At 36.5% G+C, this 16,913-nt stretch overlaps 1 protein-coding gene across 5 annotated transcripts in view; it reads left to right on the top strand.

Moving 5' to 3' along the window:
* TFDP2 (transcription factor Dp-2) overlaps positions 1 to 16,913 on the top strand; it is a 174,407-nt gene that overhangs the window by 75,159 nt on the left and 82,335 nt on the right. The window contains exon 3 of one of the 5 annotated variants that reach the window (XM_045088464.1): positions 6,941 to 6,975. The exons of the other annotated variants lie outside the window; for them this stretch is intronic. The gene's annotated coding sequence lies outside the window, so the exon portion shown is untranslated. The remainder of the gene's footprint in view (positions 1 to 6,940; positions 6,976 to 16,913) is intronic. 5 annotated transcript variants of the gene reach the window in all.

Below are 16,913 nucleotides of genomic sequence, written 5' to 3'. Positions count from 1 at the left end.
GTGACTTTTTTCATTTTTAATATAAATTTTTATTTTTTAATCTCTATTCTGATAGTTCATATAAATTACCTTATTATATATTTTTTTAAGATTTTATTTATTTACTTGAGGGAGAAAGAGAGGTGAGCAGAGGGAGAGGGAGAAGCAGGCATCCCCTCTGAGCAGGGAGCCTGATGAGAGGCTTGATCCCAGGACACTAAGATCATGACCTGAGCCAAAGGCAGACAGACACTTAACTGACTAAACCACCCAGGGCCCACTAAATTGCTTTATTTGAAAAGTATGATGGTGATACCTGATTTTATAGTTCTTGAAATAATTGTTTTTTATTGAAAGGATGATAAACTTAAATTCTTCTTTTTGGAGGAAAGGATGTCTGCAAACTTGTTTCTTTATTTTAATACTCACTTTTCAGTGAATCGCCTTATAACTCAATTGGCAGAGTACTGTTGAAATTAAAAGATCTTTATGTGATTTCTTATTTAATTAGTGTTTTGAAAAATGGAGTTGATCTGATTGTTTTGTTTCCTTTTCCCATGTGGTCCATTGTTATTTTCACAGAAGAAAACCTTTCCACATATTTAACTTCAGCTAACCATCTTGCTTACTTTTAGTAACAACTAAACTGGCAGGACTCAATCTACGACCCTGGGATCATGATCCAAGCCGAAAGCAGATGCTTAACCAACTGAGCCACCCAGGTGCCCCCCAACATAGTGTTTTTAAATTAAATCTAGCAATTTAAATACCACATGTAGGGGCACCTGGGTGGCTCTGTTGGTTAAGAATCTACTTTTGGCTCAGGGCATGATCTCAGGGTCCTGGGATCAAGCCCTGCATTAGGCTCCCTGCTCCGCAGGAAACTTACTTCTCCTTCTCCCACTACCTTGTTATGCTTATGTTCCCTCTCTTGTTCTCTGTCAAAAAATAAGTAAAATCTATTTTTAAAAATTTAAAGATCAAATGTTTATTGTTCAGGAAAATATTAAATTACCTTATTCTGATATTTAACCTGGTTTCTCCTCCTCTTATTTTTTTTTACCCACTCCCTCCCTCTCTTCTTTTTTATAAATTACATAGTGAATAAAAATGGTTGCTGAAATATTTTTTTTAAGTTGTATCTGTCTTGGCTTTTAATAGCATAGATTTATTCTTGTCTATTTTTATGCTTTATATATAGAATCCTATGGTATTTTTTCTTTTGTGACTACCTTTCCTGCTGAACGTTATGTTTGTGAGATTCATCCATATTGTATGTAGTTGTAGTTGATAATTTTCTCATTATTTTATAATATTACACTGTGTGAATAAATCATAATTTATTCATTCTAATGTTATTGGGTATTTGGATAGTTTTCTGTTTGGGGATATTACAGTTAATGATCTTATGAACATTCTAGTCCATGTCCTTTGGTGAACATATACACACATTTCTCTAGGGGATATACCTAGGATTGGAATTGTTTGGTTAGACTATACATTTGCTCAACTTTAGTAGATACTTCCAGTCTACTTTTTCCAAAGTGATAATACCAATTTACACTGCTACTAGCAGTATATAAGGATTCCCTATTGCTCATATTCTTGCTAATACTTGGTATTTCTTAATCTTTTTCCTTATACTCATTCTGGTGGGTATGTAGTGGTAATGTAGTTTTAATTTACATTTCCCTGATGATTAATGCGGTAAAGAATCTTTTCCATAGTTTGGTTATGAGTTATAATAAAACATTGTTGTAGTATACAGTTCTGTATCAGATACATTTTGTTTCATTCCAGGAAGCTGAGTACTTTACAAGCATTGCATGCATTTAAAGGATATTATAACAAGTCAAGTCCATGGATGTGGATTTTAAAATAGCATACATTTAATACTTAAAGTAAGACTGAAATACTAATATAATATCCTGTAACATAACATCTAATGAAATTTGGTTTGAATTTGTCAAGTATATTTTTATAATTGAATTTTATTTCTGTATGACTTCAGTTATAAAATTGAAGATAATGTTTTTTGGCAAAAAGAAATAAGTAGGTTGATAGACTTTGTTGGCTGTTGTAATAAGAAACATCACTAGATTCAAATAAAATAAAAAGTACTACACAGATTTTTATATTACTTTAGAGCTTTGATAACTTTGAAATATTCTGTGTGTTGTTTTTTTAAAAAGATTATTTGTTTATTTATTTGCGAGGACATGAGAGAGAGAGTATGAGCAGGTTAGAGGGCAGAGGGAGAGGGAGAAGCAGACTCCTTGTGGAGCCAGGATCCTGATGCAGGACTTGATCCCAGGACTCTGGGCTCATGACCCGAGCTGAAGGCAGATGCTTAATCGTCTAAGCCACCTGGGAGCCCAAAATGTTTTTTTTTTTTTCTTTAAATCTTAACATTTTTATTTTCTTTCCATTTTATCTACAAATACCCTCTTCGTAACTCTATGTGTGTAATTCTTGGAAGTGATTTCCTTCTTCCTGTTGTCAGAATCCTTAGCAAAAGGTGGAAAGCACAAAACAATTCAGAACCTCTCCACCAAAACAGTTATGTGTGTGTGTATATAATTTTATTTACATCTTTATCTAATTTATTTTTAAGGTATACTGTAATTAATGTAACTTGATATAAATATAATTTTATTAACCTCATTGGTATTTTAAGATTATATTGTAATGGCAGGCTCTTGAGAACAAAGTAGGACTTGGCCCTAGCATAGTACCTGACGTATAGGGGCTTAATATTTGTTTGTTGAATGGATGAAACAATGACAAAATTCTACTGTCAAACTTTTCTTTTTTCAGGTTTTCTGGGGGTTTCCACTTGTCTCCTCCCCTCCAATTTTGCCTCCCTAGTTTGTAAAGGAGCATTTAAAGGGGAATAAGAGAAAGTTGTTCTCTCACAAAGTTGTGAAATTTTTCAAAGTGGAACTTTCTCTTAAGATAATCAGTGAAATAAGAAATTCTACAATATATATTGATTATTTACAAACAAAGAGAACTAGAAAAAAAATGGTGTTTTATGAGGAAGAAAATAAAAGAATCTCCAAATATGAGGAAAGAGAACTGTAAGCAGGGAGCTTAGAAACAATGAAACTTGTGTCTGGGTTGCATCTGTTATCCTGGATGATATTAATGAATTATATGTTGGATGTTTTTTTCTCAGCCTTTTCCTTTTCTGGGTCACAAAATTTTATAGCGTACTGTTGAGTTAAAAAGGCAGCTAATCCTCTAGAAATTGTTGATTGTTTTGCTGGCCAGTTTTTAAAGCTTTCCTTTGATTTTTGGTTCCAGATCTTTAGACCTCACTATGAACCAACAACAAGTCTTAGGAATCATGGATACAGTCATTGGCAAATCTTAACCGAATGTGTTAGCATGGCTATAGAGAAAATGCATGGGACTTAGGCCTGATACTTCAGGGTTTTGTTTAATATGTGTATCAATTTTATATAATCAAAGCAAATATAGAAAATTGCTACTGAATTTGGAGAAAAATAGCTGAATAACCATTGTTTTATTCTATAATACCAGATACTTGAATTCAGAGATAGTCTAGATTTTATTTTCTTTCATTACTGTGTTCTCTCTTTTAATATCTAGATTGTATACCAAGGCAAATTTTAAATGAATTGGATATTTAAAAAATAGAATACTTAAAAATGTTAACTGAAACAGAAATTCCTAGAAAACACAGGTTAGATCAGGCTTTACTTAAATCAGTGAATTAACTATCCTGAAGATGTAAGTCCTTTAAGGCAATATCCTTATTTCAGTTTCTATGAAAATTGAATTGGGGATCTTTTAAAATGATTGTGAATGTTTTGTAGGCCATGAGGAGAGAAGAGTGATATCTGATATATCTGGAACACAAACCTTAAAGGATTCTAACATAAGCTCATACTAAGCTTGTTGGTATTGAAGTGGCCTGGGGGAAAATATGTCATACTAGCATGAACTCTGAGATGATTTGGATAGGAAACCCTAATTATAAAGCCAAGGGCTGAGTCTAGGGGCTGTGATCAAAGAAAACTTCCAGCATCTATCTCCCTGCAGTCTTATTTAGTTCTATACTATTACCCACTCCCTTTTAATCCATCCTGTATTTTGGAGAAAAAAAAAATGTTTTTCTCTGACATATTTCTGTTCACTTTAGATGGTTGGAATGAAATCACTTAAGCTTAATCTATTGAAATAAAATAATTTATGGAATTTATGACACTAAAATTATTTCATCAAAGTACTCTTACAAATTCTGGATTATTTGTTTAAGCACAGTTCACAGCTCTTCACTTGTACACTATCCTTAAGTTTCAGAAATTCCCTTCTGGATGGGAGAGTCATAGCAACCACCCAGGAACAGATTATTTTCCTGATTGGGAGAGCAGTATTAATTCTTAACACACACGAAATCAAGCTGAGAACCACAGCTAATCCGAGACTTGGAGTATTTCTTAGCTTTGTTAATTTACTGTATTATTTTACTTACCTTTCTGTTTTTATGCAATTTTCTCAAGTGACTGAGCTGAACTCAGAGAAATATTCTTGTTTTGTTTTGTTCTTTTAGAAAGATCTTATTTTGTTCCAGAAAGGCTATGCTGTCCTTAATGAACTTTTGATATGCTGGGGTGGCCATGGAAATACACCAAATGGTGTATTTTCCTGCTGGTGGGAGGTGTGAGTGAGTGACAGCCACAGCTGTGGTGCCTCTGGTCCACCACCTCATCCTTGCTGAAGCTACCCATCCTAACTGGCTGTTCTCAGCAGTGGGTGGGCATGATGCTGTACCAGTGCAGGCCCATTATTTCGGGGTGCAGAACTCCTCTGCTGGGCACAACATTACTTACCTATCACCACATAACAAGTTATCCTAAAACCTGACAGTTTAAAACAACAAACATTTTGCATCTCACACAGTTTCTGAGGGTCAGAAGTGGCTTACCTAGGTGATTCTGCCTCAGGGTCTCTCATGTATTGTATCCAAGCTGTTGAGAGGACCTGTAGTCTTCTGAGGGCTGGACTATGGAGCAGAGAAGGGTATTGAGTGTGAAAAGTTTTTCACATAAACATCCTGAAAATCTCCACTTATCTTAAACCTCATTTCCAGATCATTGTGCAAATTTCCTTTCTTGGTGTACACACACTGCCACGTAAGTACATTTCACAGTCTGGCTCCCAAGCACCTCCAGTACTCAGTCAAGCAAAATCACCTGGAGGCATTTTAAAAGTCAGTGTATGTCTGGAAGATGTACTTCTTTTTTTTTTTTTTTTTTTTTAAGATTTTATTTATTTATTTGACAGAGAGAGAGATCACAAGTAGGCAGAGAGGCAAGCAGAGAGAGAAAGGAGGAAGCAGGCTCTCTGCCGAGCAGACAGCCCAATGTGGGGCTTGATCCCAGGACCCTGAGATCATGACTCACGCTGAAGGCAGAGGCTTTATCCACTGAGTCATTCAGGTGCCCCTGTAAGAGATACTTGTAAAAGGTGTCTTACTACATGGCTCTTGGTAAGAGCCTCCAGTTCTTCCTTGGCTGCTGTTAGGAGGTTTCAGATCCTTGCCATGCAGTGTCTTTATAGGCCAACAATGGATAAACATTTTCTGGGTCCAGATTTGTTGGGACAAGTAATAAGTTTTTGTCTTAAATATCTCCTGTGAGGCACTTTTCCAACTATCATCCCCACCTAGGGCTTCCAGATGTAGCAAATGAAAATATAGGACAATATTTGGGACATACTTACATGGCAACAGTATTCATTGTTTATTTGAAATTCAAGTTTAACTGGATGTCCTGTCATCCTGCTTCATCTTCTCTGGGTTTAGTTGTCATATGTCTGCCCCTGTGGCCCTCTGTGCTATCCTGTTTCTGCATTACTTGTGCTATATTGAAATTGTCCATTTAGTTGTCAGTGTCTTCCCATTAGGGTAAATCTTCCCAACAGGTAGGAACTGTGTCTTACTTATTTTATGCACTGTTGAATCCCCAGTGCCAAGCACTGGCTTGACCTTTATAGGTACTCAATAAATATGTGTGGGCTATTCAGAGAATGAAAACACCTGGTCTTACGATTGCATGCGCTTTTCTCCTTCATCTTTTCTTCCTCTTCATTATCATCTTTATCAAGATGAATATCAGGGAATGCTGATACAGTGAAAGGGCTAGGAATACCAAGATTTAGAAACTTGCTTTATCACTTTTAGTCTCTTCAGGAGATTTCTTACCTTACTACAGCCTCACATTCACTGGGATTGCTGATTGTACCACTCCACTGTCCCTAACACTCTTTCTGCACTTTACTCCAGTGCTTTTCAGTTTAACGAATAAGAATAAGGGATTTCATGTAGATTAAATGACTTAACACAGGTTACCCCAGGGAGTCAGCTGGGATTTGAACCCAGGTATCCTGAATCTCTTGTGATATGTATGCTGCATTCTATTTGTTTTATTGAATGAGAATTACACAGTCTGTGCATTGATCTACAAAGGTGTGGTTGTATTGTGAACTGCTCTGCAGAGATATACAATAACCCTTATGGTAGAAGGGTTTGTAGTTGTTTTAGGGATATGAGAGGAGATACCTAAAGAACAAAAGGTAGTTAAAAGTCAGTTAATTAAATAACCACAAAAAAGCTACTGAAAATCAGAATTATTTTTAGCTATATCAAATAATCGGGATACTTCGTTAATATCCTTTGTACCTGCATGCCTGTACTTAGGATAATGCTTTTGAGATTTATTCATGTTGTGTGTATTAGTAATTCTTTGTTGTTGTTGTTGTTCTTTTTTATTACTGAGTAGCATTCCCTTATATGGGTTTACTGCAGTTCATTTATCCATTCATTAGTTGATGAACATTGGTGTTATTTCCACTTGTGGACTATTATGAATAAAGCTGCTATGAACATCCAAATACAAGCTTATGTGTTGACATAAGTTTTTATTTTTCTAAGGTAAATACCTAGGAATGGAATTGCTGGGTCATCTGGTAAGTGTATGCTTAACTTTTAAAAAATTGCCAAACATGTTTCCTAAAATGCTTATACAAATTGGTATTCCCATCAGCAACTTAAAGGAGCCCTAGTTCCCTGTGTCCTGTCAGCATTTGGTATGGTCTTTTTTCATTTTAGCTATTCACGTGGGCTTATGTGGTATGATAGAGTGGCTTTAATAAGCATTTCCTTAATGATTAAAGTTGTTGTACATCTTTTCATGTGCTTTTTTGCCATCAGCATATCTTCTTTGGTAAGGCAGCTGTTTAAACTTTTTTTTTATTTTTTTTTTATTTTTTTTAAAGATTTTATTTATTTATTTGACAGAGAGACATCACAAGCAGGCAGAGAGACAGGCAGAGAGAGAGAGAGAGAGAGGAGGAAGCAGGCTCCCTGCAGAGCAGAGAGTCCGATGCGGGGCTCGATCCCAGGACCTTGAGATCATGACCTGAGCCGAAGGCAGCGGCTTAACCCACTGAGCCACCCAGGCGCCCTAAACTTTTTTTTTAAACTGTTTAAACTCTTTGTCCATTGTCCTTTATTGGATTGTTTGCAATATTATTGTCTTATTCTGGATACAAGTCCTTTATCAGATATTTACTTTACAAATATTTTCTCCCAGTCTGTAGTTTGCCTTTTTATCTTCTTAACAGAAGATAAAGGCACAAACATGTTTTATATTGTAATCTGTAGTTTATCAATTTAAAAGTTTGTGCTTCTTTACTTTCTAAGGTATCTTTGTCTAAGCCAGAATTACTAAGCTTTCTCCTATATTTTTTCTTGGAGTTTTATAGTTTTTGCTCTTAAATTTATCTGTGATAAGTTTTGAGTTAAATTTTCATGTATGGAGTGAGGTGAGGGGTCAGGTTTATTCTTCTTCCATATGAATAACCAGTCACTATAGCATCATTTACTGATAAGATTGTCTTTTTCTATAGAATTGCATTGTATCTTTGCCAAATAAATAGCAGTTGACTTCTAAGTTGAGGGTCTGTTTCTAGATTCTGTTCAGTTCCATTGATTTAAACGTCTATCTTCATGTCTTCATGTCAGTAACACACTTCTTACTATAGCTTAATAGTTCTCAACAAAGGGTAATTTTGCCCCCCCCCCGTTCGACATGTGGCTGTTTCCAGAAATGTTTTTGATTGTTAACAATTGGCAGGTGAAAGATTTGCCTTTGATGGGGTAGAGGTTGGGATGCTGCTGAACACCCTAAAGTGTACTGGCCAGTTCCCCATCACAGATAATTAGCCAGTCCATAATATCAGTAGTACCAACATTGAGACACTCTGTGTACCTGTATAGTAAGTCTTAAAATCAGGAGTGTAAGTCCTCCAGCTTTGTTCTGTTTCAAAGCTTTGTTCTGTTTCTGTTTTGGCTATACTAGGTCTTCCGCATTTTTGTATAAATTGTAGAATCGATATTTGTAAATTTTTATAAAAGTGCCTGTTGGGATTTCGATTGGAATTGAGTTGAATCTGTAGGTGAATTTAGAAAGAAATGACATCTTAATATTGAATCTTCCAATTTATAAGCATGGTTTATCTGTCCATTATTTATATTTCTATAGTTTGTCTCACCAAAATGTAATTTCCATTGTATAGACTTTGCACATATTTTGTTAAATTTATTGCTATTTTACATTTTTATGTTACTATAAATTACATCTTTTTATTTCAGTCTCTGATTTTTTAATTGCTGGAACGTGGAAGTATAATTGATTTTTGTATATTGATCTTGTTGCCTATGACATTGCCAGTAAACTCACTATAAGTAAAATGTTATAGATTCCATAGATTTCCACATAGCCCAAACTTTTGTTTGTTTAACTTATTCCTTCCTTATTTTTGTGTCTCTTTTCCTTTTTCTCTACTTAATGCCCTAAGAATATTTCAGTGTTGAAGCAGTGAAAATAGATATCATTGTCTTGTTCCTAATCTTAAGGAGAAAGCAGTCAAATTTTTAACCATTGAAATGTGTGATTTTTAGCTATAGGTTCTCAGTAGTTGCCTTGTAGCACATTGAGGAGGTTCCCATTTGTTCCTTGGCTACTGACAGTTGTTACCACCAATGGTTGTTGAATTTTGTCAAATACCTCATCTGTATTAATTAAGATGATAGTGTAGTTTTTCTTTTTTATTCTGTTTGATACATAGTGAATAACACTTTCTTTCTTTCTTTTTTTAATTTTACTGATATTAAGCCAACATTGGATTCCTGGTATAAACTCCAGTTAGGCATGATATATTCTTCTCTTTGTATATTCTTGAATTCAATTTGCTAAAATTTTGTTTAAATTTTTTGGGAGATATTGGTCTGTAATTTATGTTTTTTTTGTTTGTTTGTTTGTTTGTTTCTTTATGTTTTTACTTTTTGTCTGAAGTACCATTTGACCTTAGTTAGCACCTTATTTTATCTCAGCACTTTCAAGGGATTAACACCCTGAAAGAAGAGGTCAGTTTACTTTTTATAAAAAGTCTGTTGTGTTTTGAAGTGCTATTTGCCAGGAATTGTGCTAAGCTCCTTTTTTTTTTTTTTAACGTAATCTCTACACCCAACATAGGGCAGGAACCCACAACCCTAAGATCATGAGTTGCACACTCGACAGACTGAGCCAGCCCAGTGCCCCTGTGCTAATAACTAAGCTCTTTATGTTCATTATTTCATATAATCCTCACAACCTCCTTGCAAGAATAGCACTATTATTGTACCCATTTTAGAGATGAGAAGACTGAAGCTCAGAGCCACTGACTTTCCCAATTGGTAGAGATAGTTCAAATCACATTTTTCAGATTGGAGGTCCGTCTTCTTCTTCTTCTTTTTTTTTTTTAATAGCTTTTTTAAAAAAAGATTCTTATTTATGTATTTCGCAGACAGATCACAAGTGGGCAGAGAGGCAGGCGGCAGGGGGTGGAGGAGCAGGCCCCCCGCCGCTGAGCAGAGAGCCTGATGCGGGGCTCGATCCCAGGATCCCGAGATAGTGACCCAAGCCGAAGGCAGAGGCCCAACCCACTGAGCCACCCAGGCACCCTGGAGGTCACTCTTCTAAACACATTGCTCTATGTTCCAGTCTTTTTCAAGAAATCTTTGATTAACATAGAGCATTATTGACAAGACCAGAAGGAATTTAAAGAACCATATCCCTAAGTAATCTCAATCTACCTCATTATGCTAATTGTTTTTAATATTATTTGTTCACTAACTTGTTTTTTACTTTATTTTGAGAGTGTCTCTGATAATTGGCGTATTAGCTCACCAATTTCTAAGTTTTATCATGTGCACTTTATTGTAGGTGAATTTAAGTATTTCTGATTGGTTGCTACAATGCTTCTGTTTAAACCTTACATCTTTTGGCAGTTTCTAGCTGTTGTTAATTTGGGCTAGAGCTTCCTTGAGAGAAAATAATACTTTTTTTTCCCCTATACTCTATATGCTCACTGATACCAGTATATATACTTCTGTATATGTAAAATTATAGTATGAGAGTTAAGGAAAGCAAGAATAGATCACAAGCTATCTCTTCCACCTATCTGTTGTTCCCAGGTTGCACATGTGCCAGATTATTGTAGGACCTTTTAACCTTAAGAATTCAGCCGTGGTAAGTCTGGGCTTAGAAGGCAGTCAGCTCGTGGGACCCTGCTTAATCTCCTCTGTTATGCTATGATCAAATAGACGAAAATACACAGAGAAGCAGAGTTATAAATGGAATGAGAAACTAGATATACAAATTAAAATATGCCAGACATTAGGAGGATTTTCTGTCAGTAAAAGTAAAGACAGATTCCTAAGACAGAATAGCAAGGACAAACAGGAAAAAGGTAGATTTTTCTACCAATTTGTATTGCATACCTACAGCTTAAGGAAATAGGATCTTTGCCAGCTAGAAACTTGGCAGCTACCCGCTGGGTGTTGCAACTGTTATCTGCAGCACCAGGGTTCTTTTTCTCCCTCCCATCTCTCTTATCATTACCTCTCTACTTCCCTTGGTGACCACAGTTCTGTAAAGGAAGAAGTGGACTGGTTTGGGTGCATTTTCAAATGTAAAGGGAATTGTAGTAGGAAGGGGCAGAGAGGAGAAAATCCATGGGGTTGGTATGCATTTTTTCAGGTCCTACTTCAAATAAATACAAACAAAGTGTCTTATTTTGGAGAATTTCAAATATGTACAAGAGTGAAAGAGAACAGTTTAATGAACTCTCTTGTACCAGCCACCAGCTTAAACAACTCTTGGTCAGACCCTGCTTTTGATTAGGGAAGAATATGTTCTGTTTCAAAGTATCCAGGATTAAATAGCTAATCCTATACATCACATAACAAGGCAACAGGATCAGAGTCTTCCTTAGTTCTTCAGAGCAAATGGTAAATCAGGGGATCCTTAACCAAGGATCCACAATTGACTTCAAGACATGACCAATTGAATTGGTAAACAAAATTCTGTGTGCTGGAGAAAAAGTTTATAGTTCGAATGGATTCCCAGAGAGATCTTAATCTCCATACTAGATGAGAATCAAGATTCTCTCTCCTGCTCAACACAGATATTTGGCTAGAGTTGTATGAATTAATTTTTTCTCCAGATAAAGAACTGAGAGTTAAAAGTCAAATAATACCTAGGTGGACAGTAACAGAGAGAAACCAACTAGAATTTATATAACTTTTCTCTTAGCAAACATCAAACCTGGTTGGTTTTGTCAACTTTCATATAATTGATAACATTTTTTTTAAAGAATTTGATAACATTTTTAAAAAACCATCATGGGCCTGTTAAGAAACTACAAAATAAAGGAATCTTATACTTAAATCCTAGAGGAAAATCGTACTTGGAAGAAACAAGATATTAGATGATATTTGCTTTCTTCTCAAAGTTATTTAATGAATGTGAAATTATATGTTAAAGACAGCAGATTGACATAGAAGGTAACCAGCCAAGATATCAGCAAAGGTTATACTAATAATAGCTAAATATTTTTGAGTAACAGATAGTGTATAAAACCACTCACAGGGTGCCTGGGTGGCTCAGTTCCTTGACTTCAGCTCAGGTCATGAGCTCAGGGTTGTGAGATTGATCCGTAAGTCAGGCTCCATGCTGGACATGGAGTCTACTTAAGATTCTCTCTCCCTCTCCCTCTCCCTCTGCCCCATCCCCACTCATCCTCTCTCTCACCCTCTCAAATAAATAAATATCCACTCATGAATTAGCTAGTTAAATCTAATTAAATGATTATTCTCAAAGAAATTGAAATAAATAGTTTAAATTACTTCCCCAAGATCACACAACTAAGAGGGAACTCTCATATTTGAATCCATATAGACTGACTCCAGAGCCTGGTGCTAGATGAAATAAGAATGGTTACAAGGGATCTTGAATCATTCTTTGTACTTTTCTGCATTTTGAAATTCTTTAAGATTGGGGTGCTGGGTGGCTTAGTCGTTAAGCGTCTGCCTTTGGCTTGGGTCATAATCCCAGGGTCCTAGGATGGAGTCCTGCATCAGGCTCCCTGCTCTGCGGGAAGCCTGCTTCTCCCTCTTCCTCTCCCACTCCCCCAGTTTGTACTCCTCTCTCACTGTCTCTCCTCTGTGGGGAGTCTGCTTGAGATTTGCTCTCCCTCTCCCTCTGCCTCTCCTCCTGCACATGCACACATTCTCTCTCTCTCAAATAAATCTTTTTTAAAAAAGATTTTAGTTTATTTATTTGGCAGACAGATCACAAGTAGGCAGAGAGGCAGGCAGAGAGAGAGGAGGAAGCAGGCTCCCCGATGAGCAGAGAGCCTAATGTGGGGCTCGATCCCAGGACTCTGGGATCATGACTTGAGCCAAAGGCAGAGGCTTTAACCCACTGAGCCACTCAGGCACCCCTCAAATAAATAAATCTTTAAAAAAAAAAACTCATAGAGATGTTGAAATTAAGTATTGCTATTAAAATTCACAGTGAAGGGGTGAAAAGGTAGTGTTGAAAATCTAGTCAGTGATGTGGAAGAGAAGTTAGAGGATGTCTTCTGAAATGCAGCAGTAGAAAAGGATCGAAAGGATGAAAATGACAGGTACAAAGAATAAAGATTCAATGTACAAATAAAACCAGTAGTATTCATAAAGAAAAGAATAATAAATAGAAGAGAAGCAGTAATCAAAGGTGAAATAGAAGACAATATCCTTAAACTTAAGAAAACCAAAGTTTATAGTTTAAAGGCTTTCAGTGATACATGAGTACTAGATGTATTAGGTTGAAAGTTTGAGAAGAAATGAAAGGTATACTGTAAACATCCAGACAAGATTTGAAACGGAGAGTGCTACTAAGGCTGTAAATAAAACTAATCAAAGAGTTTCTGGAACAGTAATTATGTCGTTAGGAAAAAGAAATGTCTACAGTGTTATTAGCAAAGGATAGAATTAAAGGAGATGATATTAAAGAGCAGCAAGAATAATGAAGAGAACGTAATACTGCCTTATCAGTATTTAGAATAAAAATGAATATAATAACATTTACATTTAAAAGACAGAGACTCAGGTTGGGTCAAAAAGCAATATCCAAGACCTACATTACCTGCTTTTTGATGCTAACTGTAAAGGTACAGTAATCAAGATAGTGTAGTGCTTGAGAAAGAATAGATACATAGACCAATGGAGCAGTATATAAGGCCCAGAAATACAGTCAATTGATCTTTGACAAAGGTGGAAAAGCAATTCAACGGAGAAAGGTGAGTCTTTTCAGTATATGAAGCTGGAGCAATTAAAGTTTATATGCAAAAAAATGAGCCTCTACACAGACCGTACACCTTTCACAAAGATTAACTCAAAATGATTCATAGACTTAAATACAAAACATAAAAAAGAGAACATTTAGAAGAAAAATAGAAAATCCTAGGTGACGTTGGGTTTAATAATGCCTTTTTAGATAGGACAGCAAAACACAAATCTGATAAAATTAGTTAGCCAATTGCGAAGTTAGAGAGCAGTGTACAAAAGGCTACCCGTAGCTACATCTGACATCAGTTGCAAGTTCAGGGTTCTCCACAATTATCTTAGATCTTATACATGGAGAAGGACTCAGAGAATTCATTGAAAGCTGTTATACTCATGGTTATGGTTTATTACAGCTAAAGAATACAGATTAAAATCAGTCAAGTGAAAAGATGCATAGGCTGGAGTCAAGAAAAGTACCAAATGTGGAGTTTACACTTCCCACGGAGACATAGACAGTGTTACTTTCCCAGTATTGATGTTTATTTAACAGCTTGCACAGAGTATTGACAGCCAGAGAAGCTCACATTGTCTTTGGTATCTGGAGTCTTTATTGGGGTTTAGTCACATAAATCTGACTAGCAGCTCCTATGGCTGGCTGATTAAGTCTCCAGTCCCTCAGTAGGTCTGCTGATGTGACCCAAATGCCCCCACCCTAAATCTCATTGTGCCTTGAAGCCTCCACCCCAAATTATATTGTTCAAGACACTTTTATCAGGTAAGACATTCCCAGGACTTAGAGATTACCTCTCAGAAGCTAAGGGCAAAAGCCAGACTTCGCTTTGGGTAAAAAATTCTTTACTACCTAGACTAGTAACCAAAATATAAAAAGAATAATAACAACAGTTGTCTTCAACAACAGTAAGAAAACAGCTGAGTTAAAAAGTGAACAGACACCTCACCAAAGGATGTATACAGAAGGCAAGTAAGAGGTGCCTGGTTGACTTAGCCAATTAAGCATCTGCCTTTGGCTCAGGTCATGATCTTGGGGTCCTGGGATCAAGCTCCACATCGGGCTCCCTGCTCAGGGTGAGTCTGATCCTCCCTCTCCTTCTGCCCCTCCCCACTGCTTGTGCTCACTTGCATGCATGCCTGGGCTTACTCTCTCCTCTTAAAATCTTAATAAAGGCAAATAATTTGTCATTAAGAAATTACAAGTTAAAACAACAGTGAGGGGCGCCTGGGTGGCTCAGTGGGTTAAAGCCTCTGCCTTCAGCTCAGGTGGTGATCCCAGGTCCTGGGATCGAGCCACACATTAGGCTCTCTGCTTGGCAGGGAGCTTGCTCCCCCGCCCTGCCCCGGCCTGCCTCTCTGCCTACTTGTGATCTCTGTCAAATAAACAAATAAAATATTTTTAAAAAATAAAACAACAGTAAAATGGCACTATACTCCTTTTAGAATGGCTAAAATCCAAAAAGATGACAATACTAAATTTTTGATTAGGATGTGGAACAACAGGGACTCACATTCATTGTTATAGAAAATACAAAATTGGAAAATGCAAAATGATGCAGACACTTTGGAAGACAGTTTGGTAGTTGCTTACAGAGCTAAACAGTCTCCCAGAAAGTCCTGGTTCCCATATCCTCTGTGTGTTTACTTATGTTATTAATTTCCCATATATAACCAAGTTCACATCTCTGCCACCCCTGTAAACAAATACCCTCCTCACATTAATACAGTTCTGACACAGTACAGAGAATAACCCTTCTCCTCAAGCATTCATGGAACATTTGAAGATGGTCACCATACTAGAAAACAAAAATAACTTTTCAGTCTGTGAAGCAGAAATTTGATAGACCATTGTATCTGGCCATAATGCAATAAAATTTGAAATTAATGAATGAAGTCCACCTGTCCATTCTCTTCCCAAACAACTACTAAATCCAAACAGAAACCTAAAATGCAACAACTATTAAAAATAATAGGAAAATATAATTTTTATCTATATGCACACATACACAAATATGTGGGATGCAGCCAAGGTTGTGTATGTGCTTTTGTTATTTTAGAATGGAATGAGGGGTACATGGCTGGCTCAGTCCAAAGAACATCCAACTCTTGATCACAGTCTTAAGTTTGAGCCTCATATTGGATGTAGAGATTACTAAAAAAAAAAATAAACCTTAAAAAATTAAAAATAAAAAGGAATGAAACAGTGAATTCCCCTCCCAAAGTTAGGCAAAGGTTAGCAAAAGGAGGAATATATAAAAATAAAACAAAATTGAACAAAAATCAGAAGATAGAAAAGTAAAACTGAAAATCCAGGTAGATTGAATGTAGCAAAACAAACTTCAGGATATCATATAACAAAATGTTGGAACATTAGCGGAATTTGTATATAGAATTATAAAAAATTAATAGATTACCATATAGCAATTATGTTAAGGTATTTAAAAATACAAATGAAAGAAATTATTTGCAGGGGGGATATAAATTACCAAATTGATTATGTTAATCTTTTTTTAAAGTCTGTTTTATTTATATTTTTTAGGTAAACCCTACTCCCAGTGCGGAGCTTTTATTTTTTATTTTTTAAGGTTTTATTTATTTGATAGAGATCACAAGTAGGCAGACAGGCAGGCGGCGGGGGAGGTGGGAAGCAGGCTCCCTGCTGAGCAGAGAACCTGATACGGGGCTCGATCCCAGGACCCTAGGATATGACCTGAGCTGAAGGCAGAGGCTTTAACCCACTGAGGGACCCAGGTGCCCCCCAATGTGGAGCTTTAACTCACAACTCCATGATCAAGAATCACATGGTCTTTTCACTGAGCCAGGCAGATGCCCCCAAAATTGATTATTTTAAAAAGTAGAAAACTTGAAGTCTAGTATGTTGAAAGAAATGGAAATACTGTCCCCCAAAATTATTTTGAACAGACTCTTCTTTGGTGGCCTAGTCAGTTGAGCATACAGCTTTAGCTCAGGTCATGTTCTCAGGGCTCCGGAATTGAGCCCTGGCGTTGGGCTCAGCAGGAGTCTGCTTGTCCCTCTTCCTCTGCCCCTCTGTCATGCTCTCCCTCTCTCTAAAATAAATAATCTTTAGGGGACTGGCGAAGACTCTTCTCTTCATAGTTTTATGGGCAAGCTTTTTTCCTGTTTCTGTGAATAGATAATCAGGCAGGATAACATACAGAGTATAAAACCAAAGGTTCTCAGGTGTGCCTGGGTGACTCAGTGGGTTTAAAGCCTTTGCCTT

The sequence above is a fragment of the Mustela putorius genome, unplaced genomic scaffold (assembly GCF_011764305.1).
Source record: "Mustela putorius furo isolate JIRA1106 unplaced genomic scaffold, ASM1176430v1.1 tig00003834_pilon_pilon_pilon, whole genome shotgun sequence".
NCBI classification, from domain to species: Eukaryota; Metazoa; Chordata; class Mammalia; order Carnivora; family Mustelidae; genus Mustela; species Mustela putorius.
This window is presented reverse-complemented; position numbering and strand designations above follow the sequence as displayed.